General features: G+C 40.9%; 1 protein-coding gene across 1 annotated transcript in view; it reads left to right on the top strand.

The window, feature by feature from the left end:
- CCDC146 (coiled-coil domain containing 146) overlaps positions 1–8,611 on the top strand; it is a 176,444-nt gene that overhangs the window by 21,415 nt on the left and 146,418 nt on the right. The window lies entirely within an intron of this gene.

Below are 8,611 nucleotides of genomic sequence, written 5' to 3' on the forward strand. Positions count from 1 at the left end.
ACCTCCCCTTTCCCAAACTCCCTTATTTCTAGAAAGCATGACCATATTTCTACCATCTTAGGTTTGTAATCTCAGCATTCTGCTCAACTCCTTACTCTCTCTGTTTGTATTTTCACAACTCTTCTCACATCTTACCCCTTCTCTCCACTCATTATAACTAGCTCCTTAGTGCAGGCCCTCATCAACTCTTATCTAGATTAATGCAACAGCTTCCTCATTGTTTTTCTTTCCTCAAGTCTTTCCAGTTCATCTTACATATTCCTTCCAAAGTAATTTCCCCTAAGCACAAATCTGGCCAACCAACTTCAATGGTTTCCTAATCTATCTAGGATAAAATATGTTGTGTTGTTCAGCCATTTTCTGTTGTGTTTCACTCTTCATGACCCCATTTGGGGTTTTCTTGGCAAAGATACTGGCGTGGTTTGCCATTTCCATCTCCAGCTCATTTTACAGATGATGAAACTGTGGCAATCAGGGTTAAGTGACTTGCCCAGGGTCACACAGCTAGTAAGTGTCTGAGGCCAGATTTGAACTCATGAAGCTGAGTCTTCCCAACTCCACGCCCAGAACTTTATCCACTGTACCATCTCAGTGCCCAGGATATAGTATAAACTCCTTTAGTTAGTGTTTAGCTAACCAGGACCCAACCTATCTTCCCAATGTCACTAAAAAGTATTCTGTCTCTCCTACATGCTATAATCTTGCCAAATATTGACTTGTCTCTTTTGTCACTCAGTATACTTCATCTCTTCTCTCCATGCTTTGTACTGCTCAGCTCACACACCTGGAATGCACTGTCTGGGTACCTCTACCTCCAAGAATTCCACTCTTTCTTTAACAGCTCAAACACCATCTCCTATGTGGATTCTTTCATGATCCCCCCCAACTGGTAGTGTGCTCTCTCCCAGTGAACCTTGTATTTCATTACTTTATGTATGTAGATATGTGTGTATATATATATGTATATATATGCATAAACATATATTTTAACTTTATATGCATGCTGTGTATATTTTATAAGTATTTGTTGCCTCCCCCATTAGAATGTAAGCTCATTGCAAACTAGGATTGTTTCATTCTTTGTACTCGTAATGCCATTAATTAGCACAATGTCTAGCAGATACTAGGTGCTTGATAAATACTTGTTTGCTTGATTGATTTCTTCATACAAAACCTCTCTACAAAATCTACCTTTCTTTACTCATACCTTCATCAGAACCTCTTCATTTCTCACCTGGACTATTGCAATAGCCTCTTTTGCGGGAGGCAGTTGGGTTTAAGTGATTTGCCCAGGGTCACCTAGCTAGTAAGTGTCTCAGGCTGGATTTGAACTCAGGTCCTCCTGACTCCAGGGTCAGGCCAGTGCTTTCTCCAATGAGACACCTCACTGCCCTGAAACACCCTCTTAATTGACCTCCCTGACTTAAGTCTCTACGATATATCCTCCACATAGATGTCAAAGTAATACTCCTAAAGCACAGGTCTATGTCACTCTGCTGCTGCCCAAGAAACTCTAGTGACACTCTCTTGCCTCTAGGATAAAATAATCTCTTCTGTTTGGCATTTAAAGCTCTTCATAATTTAACTACAGCCTACTTTTCCACACTTATCACCTCGTGTTAACCAAACTGACCCATTGGCTGACAGTAGCTGACAGTCTGTCTCCCATCCCTTGTCTTTGAACACACTATCCCCTCATACCTGAAACTGACACCTGCAGCTCAGGTATTGTCTCTTATATTGTCTCTTACTGTCTTGTACTCTCCTTTCCTGATCTTATTAACTGCTTCCCCCAAATTACTTTGTGTTCACTCTGTACATCTTTTATATTTACTTGTATTTGCTCTGTACATTGTTTTCTTTTGAATTCCATACTTTATTATTTAATATTTTAGTTTTCAGCATTGATTTCCACGAGATTTTGAGTTACAAATTTTCTCCCCATTTCTACCCTCCCCCCACTCCTAGATGGCATATATTCTGATTGCCCTGTTCCCCGGCTCTGTAAATTTTTATTTACTCGTACATTTACATAGTTTATTCCTAAAAAGTGTAGGTTCCTTGAGGTCAGAGACTATTTCATTTCTGTCTTTGTACCCTTTGTACCTAGCACAGTGGCTGGCATACAGCAGGCGTTTAATAAATGCTCACTGATTGAGAAACAAAATGTTTCTGAGCCTTGTATGTAATTTTGCTGTTCAATAATGTGGAAAATTATGTCTCACAAGACATGTATATACAGCTCAAGGCAGTTCCCCAACACATGAAATTCAAATAGTTCAGAAATTTTTTATATTATTATTATGCAAGATTTTCTTTTTGTATACCCTTTTATTGTTGTTGTCCAGTTATGTGTAACTCTTTGTGACTCCCTTGGGGTTTTCTTGGCAAAGATACTGGAGTGGTTTGCCATTTCCTTCTCTACTGGATTAAGGCAAACAGAGTTTAAGTGACTTGCCCATCTCAGGCCATGGAAGAGCTCAAAAAGGATTTGGAAAAGCAAGTTAGAAAAGTAGAGGAAAAATTGGGAAGAGAAATGAGAAGGATGTGAGAAAACCTTGAAAAACAAGTCAATGACTTGCTAAAGGACACCCAAAAAATACTGAAAAAAATATTGAAGAAAACTACACCTTAAAAAATAGACTAACTCAAATGGCAAAAGAGCTCCAAAAAACCAATGAGGAGAAGAATGCCTTGAAAGGCAGAATTAGTTAAATGGAAAAGGAGCTCCAAAAGACCACTGAAGAAAATATGACCTAAAAAATGAAATTGGAGCAAGTGGAAGCTAGTGACTTTATGAGAAATCAAGATATTATAAAACAGAACCAAAGGCATGAAAAAGTGGAAGACAATGTGAAATGTCTCTTTGGAAAAACCACTGACCTGGAAAATAGATCCAGGAGAGATAATTTAAAAATTATTGGACTACCTGAAAGCCATGATCAAAAAAAGAGCCTAGATATCATCTTTCAAGAAATTATCAAGGAGAACTGCCCTGATAGTCTAAAGCCAGAGGGTAAAATAGAAATTGAAAGAATCCACAGGTCGCCTCCTGAAAAAGATCCCAAAAAGAAAACTCCTAGGAATATTGTCGCCAAATTCCAAAGCTCCCAGATCAAGGAGAAAATACTGCAAGCAGCCAGAAAGAAACTATTTGAGTATTGTGGAAAAATAATCAGAGTAACACAGAATCTAGCAGCTTCCACATTAAGGGACCGAAAGGCTTGGAATACGATATTCTGGAGGTCAGTGGAGCTAGGATTAAAACCAAGAATCACTACCCAGCAAAACTGAATATCATGCTCCAAGGCAAAATATGGACTTTCAATAAAATAGAGGAGGGGGGCGGAGCCAAGATGGCAGCTGGAAAACAGGGACTAGCATGAGCTCCCTGCTGAGTCCCTCCAAAAACCTATAAAAAATGGCTGTGAACCAATTCTAGAACTGCAGAACCCACAAAACAGCAGAGGGAAGCAGGGCTCCAGCCCCGGACAGCCCGGATGGTCTCTGGTTGAGGTCTATCCTGCACAGAGCTGGGAGCTGGGAGTGGAGTGGAGCGGAGCAGATCCCAGCATGAGTGGCACGGACCAAGCAGACCAGGAGCTGGGTGGAGCATGCCCTAGTGCCCTGAATCAGTGAGCTGCAGCAGTTACCAGACTTCTCAACCCACAAACACAAAAAACAGCAGAGAAGGTTAGTGGGAAAAGCTGCGGGCGTGGAAGGAGTTTGCAGTTTGGCCACCGCCCCTGGAGCAGCGGAGGTGGGGCAGCTACAGAAGTTCAGCTACAGTTGCTTCCGGCCCCAGGCCCACCTGATGGGAGGAATTAAGTGGCGGATCAGAGCAGGAGTGAAGAGCCTGCTGAAGATCTAAGTCCAGTCCGGGTTGGGGGTTCTTGGGGAAGGAGGAGTGCTGGTGTGGCAGAGCTGGCACATCCCCACAGGCGAGGAACATAGTTCTCTAAACTCTACAAGCACTCATACCCCACTGAAAAACTCAAGGGTCAAGTTAGTTGGCTGGGAATATGGCCAGGCAGCAAAAACGCACCCAGATTCAGTCTCAGACTTTGGATACTTTCTCTGGTGACAAGGAAGACCAAAACATACAGACAGAAGAAGTTAACAAAGTCAAAGAGCCTACAACAAAAGCCTCCAAGAAAAACATGAACTGGTCTCAGACCATGGAAGAGCTCAAAAAGGATTTGGAAAAGCAAGTTAGAGAAGTAGAGGAAAAATTGGGAAGAGAAATGAGAGTGATGCCAGAAAACCATGACAAATAAGTCAATGACTTGCTAAAGGACACCCAAAAAAATGCTGAAAAATATACTGAAGAAAACAACACCTTAAAAAATAGACTAACTCAAATGGCAAAAGAGCTCCAAAAAGCCAATGAGGAGAAGAATGCCTTGGAAGGCAGAATTAGCCAAATGGAAAAGGAGGTCCAAATGACCACTGAAGAAAATATGACCTAAAAAATGAAATTGGAGCAAGTGGAAGCTAGTGACTTTATGAGAAATCAGGATACTATAAAACAGAACCAAAGGAATGAAAAAATGGAAGACAATGTGAAATATCTTATTGGAAAAACCACTGACCTGGAAAATAGATCCAGGAGAGATAATTTAAAAATTATTGGACTACCTGAAAGCCATGATCAAAAAAAGAGCCTAGATAACATCTTTCAAGAAATTATCAAGGAGAACCGCCCTGATATTCTAGAGCCACAGGGCAAAAAAGAAATTGAAAGAATCCATCGATCGCCTCCTCAAATAGATCCCAAAAAGAAATCTCCTAGGAATATTGTCGCCAAATGCTGGAGGTCCCAGATCAAGGAGAAAATATTGCAAGCAGCCAAAAAGAAACAATGTGAGTATTGTGGAAACCCAATCAGAATAACCCAAGATCTGGCAGCTTCCACATTAAGATATCGAAGGGCTTGGAATACGATATTCCGGAGGTCAATGGAGCTAGTATTAAAACCAAGAATCACCTACCCAGCAAAACTGAATATCATGCTCCAAGGCAAAATATGGACTTTCAATAAAATAGAGGACTTTCAAGCTTTCTCAGTGAAAAGACGAGAGCTGAATAGAAAATTTGACTTTCAAACACAAGAATCAAGAGAAGCATGAAAAGGTAATCAAGAACAAGAACAAGAAACAGAAACTGCAAGGGACTTACTAAAGTTGAACTGTTTTGTTTACATTCCTACATGGAAAGATGATGTGTATGATTCATGAGACTTCAGTGTTAGGGTAGCTGAAGGGAATATGCATATATATGTATATATATATATATATATATATATATATATATATATATATATATGTTTATCATATATATATAAGTGAATGTGTATGTATGTATATATGTATGTTTATATGTGTGTGTATCTATATATATATACATATATATATATATATAGAGAGAGAGAGAGAGAGAGAGAGAGAGAGAGAGAGAGAGGGAGAGAGAGAGAGAGAGAGAGAGAGAGAGAGAGAGAGAGAGAGAGAGAGAGAGAGTGGGCACAGGGTGAGTTGAAGATGAAGGGAAGATATCTAAAGGAAATAAAATCAAATTAAGGGATGAGAGAGGAATATATTGAGAGAGGGAGATAGGGAGAGGTAGAATGGGGTGGATTATCTTGTATAAAGGTGGCAAGAGGAAGCAGTTCTGTGGGAGGAGGGGAGAGGGCAGGTGAGGGAGGAATGAGTGAATCTTGCTCTCATCAGATTGGGCCTGAGGAGGGAATACCATACATACTCAATTAGATATCTTACCCCACAGGAAAGAAGGAGGAAGAAGATAAAAAAATGGGGGATGATAGAAGGGAAGGCAGAAAGGGGGAGGAGGTAATCAAAAACAAACACTTTCAAAAAGGGACAGGGTCAAGGGAGAAAACTGGATAACGGAAGATAGGTTAGGAAGGAGCAAAACATAGTCAATCTTTCACAGCATGAGTATTGTGGAAAGGTTATACATAATGATACACATGTGGCCTATGTTGAATTGCTTGCCTTCATACGGAGGGTGGGCAGGGAGGGAAGAGGGGAGAGAATTTGGAACTCAAAGTTTTAAAAACAGACGTTCAAAAGCAAAAAAAAAAAGTTTCTGCATGCAACTAGGAAATACGATACACAGGCAGTGGGGCGTAGAAATTTGTCTTGCCCTACAAGAGAAGAAGGGAAAGGGGGATGGGAGGGGAGTGGGGTGACGAAAGGGAGGACTGACTGGGGAACGGGGCAACCAGAATATACGCCATCTTGGAGTGGGCGGGACGGTAGAAATGGGGAGAAAATTCATAGTTCAAACTCTTTTGAAAATCGATGCTGAAAACTAGATATATTAAATAAATTAAATGAAAGAAAAGAAAAAAGAAAAAAAAGTGACTTGCCCAAAGCCACACAGCTAATAAGTGTCTGAGGGTGAATTTGAACTCAGGTTTTTCCTGGACTCAGGCCTGGTGCTCTTTTCACTGCACCACCTAGCAGCCCAATCATATGACTCCCAAAATACAAAGCAATTTTATTGGGTAATTATGTCCATAGAACTTTTGGGAATACAGTGTTATATCAATATCATTTTATAAAAATGATGTTTTTTGGTGTGGAGCCAAGATGGCAGCTGGAAAGCAGGGACTTGCGTGAGCTCCCCCCAGGGCCCTTCAAGCACCTATAAAAATGGCTCTGAACAAATTCTAGAACTGCAGAACCCACGAAATAGCAGAGGGAAGCAGGCATCCAGCCCAGGATAGCCTGGATGGTCGCAGGGTAAGGTCTATAGCATAGAACTGGGAGAGGAGCTGAGCAGAGCCCACCGTGAGCTGTGCCTGGACCAACAAGACCTGGGAGCCGGGCGGCACAGGCCCTAGTGCCCTGAATCAGTGCGCTGTGGCACTTACCAGACTTCTCCACCTGTAAACACCAAAGACAATAGAGAAGGTTATTGGGAAAAGCTGCTGGGACAGAGTGAAATGAGTTCCCAGTTGGCCACCGCCCCAGGGGCAGTGGAGGTGATACAGCTCTGAGGCTGCTTACAGAGCTACAGCTGCAGTTGCTTCTGGCCCCAGGCCCAACTGGTGGGAGGAAGTAAGTGGCGGATCTCAGCAGGAGTGCAGAGCCAGCTTAGATCTGAGTTGCAGTCCAGGTTGGTGGTTCTTGGGGGAGGAGGAGCCCTGGTCTGGCAGATCTTGCTGTGTGGAAATAGCTCTGAAAACAGCAGCACAGCCCCTCAAGCTTGGGACAAAGTACTCTCTGCTCTACGAGCAGTCAGACCCCAACGTAAAATTCAAGGGTCAAGTAAGTTGGCTGGGAACATGGCCATGCAGCGAAAACAGACTCACATTCAGACTCAGACTTTGGAATCTTTCTTTGGTGACAAAGAAGACCAAAACATACAGCCAGAAGAAGTCAACAAAGTCAAAGAGCCTACAACAAAAGCCTCCAAGAAAAACATGAACTGGTCCCAGGCTATGGAAGAGCTCAAAAAGGATTTGGAAAAGCAATTTAGAGAAGTAGAGAAAAAAACTGGGAAGAGAAATGAGAGTGATGCGAGAAAACCATGAAAAACAAGTCAATGACTTGCTAAAGGAGACCCAAAAAATACTGAAGAAAATAGCACCTTAAAAAAAAGACTAACTCAAATGGCAAAAGAGCTCCAAAAAGCCAATGAGGAGAAGAATACCTTGAAAGGCAGAATTAGTCAAATGGAAAAGGAGGTCCAAAAGACAACTGAAGAAAATACGACCTTAAAATTAGATTGGAGCAAGTGGAAGCTAGTGACTTTATGAGAAATCAAGATATTATCAAACAGAACCAAAGGAATGAAAAAATGGAAGAAAACATGAAATATCTCATTGGAAAAACCACTGACCTGGAAAATAGATCCAGGAGAGATAATTTAAAAATTATTGGACTACCTGAAAGCCATGATCAAAAAAAGAGCCCAGATATCATCTTTCAAGAAACTATAAAGGAGAACTGCCCTGATATTCTAGAGCCAGAGGGTAAAATAGAAGTTGAAAGAATCCACCAATTGCCTCCTGAAAAAGATCCCAAGAAGAAAACTCCTAGGAATATTGTTGCCAAATTCCAGAGCTCCCATATCAAGGAGAAAATACTGCAAGCAACCAGAAAGAAACAATTTGATGAGTATTGTGGAAACACAATCATGATAACACATGATCTAGCAGCTTCTACATTAAGGGATCAAAGGGGTTGGAATAAGATATTCTGGAGGTCAGTGGAGCTAGGATTAAAACCAAGAATCACCTACCCAGCAAAACTGAGTATCATGCTCCAAGGCAAAATATGAATTTTCAATAAAATAGAGGACTTTCAAGCTTTCTCAATGAAAAGACGAGAGCTGAGTAGAAAATTTGACTTTCAAACACAAGAATCAAGAGAAGCATGAAAAGGTAAACAAGAAAGAGAATCATAAGGGACTTACTAAAGTTGAACTGATTGTTTACATTCTTACATGGAAAGATGATGTGTATGATTCATGAGACCTCAGACATTATATATATATATATATATATATATATATATATATATATATATATATATATATATATATACACACACACAGAGGGTACAGGGTGAGTCAAATATGAAGA

The sequence above is a fragment of the Trichosurus vulpecula genome, chromosome 5 (assembly GCF_011100635.1).
Source record: "Trichosurus vulpecula isolate mTriVul1 chromosome 5, mTriVul1.pri, whole genome shotgun sequence".
In the NCBI taxonomy this organism is placed as follows: Eukaryota; Metazoa; Chordata; class Mammalia; order Diprotodontia; family Phalangeridae; genus Trichosurus; species Trichosurus vulpecula.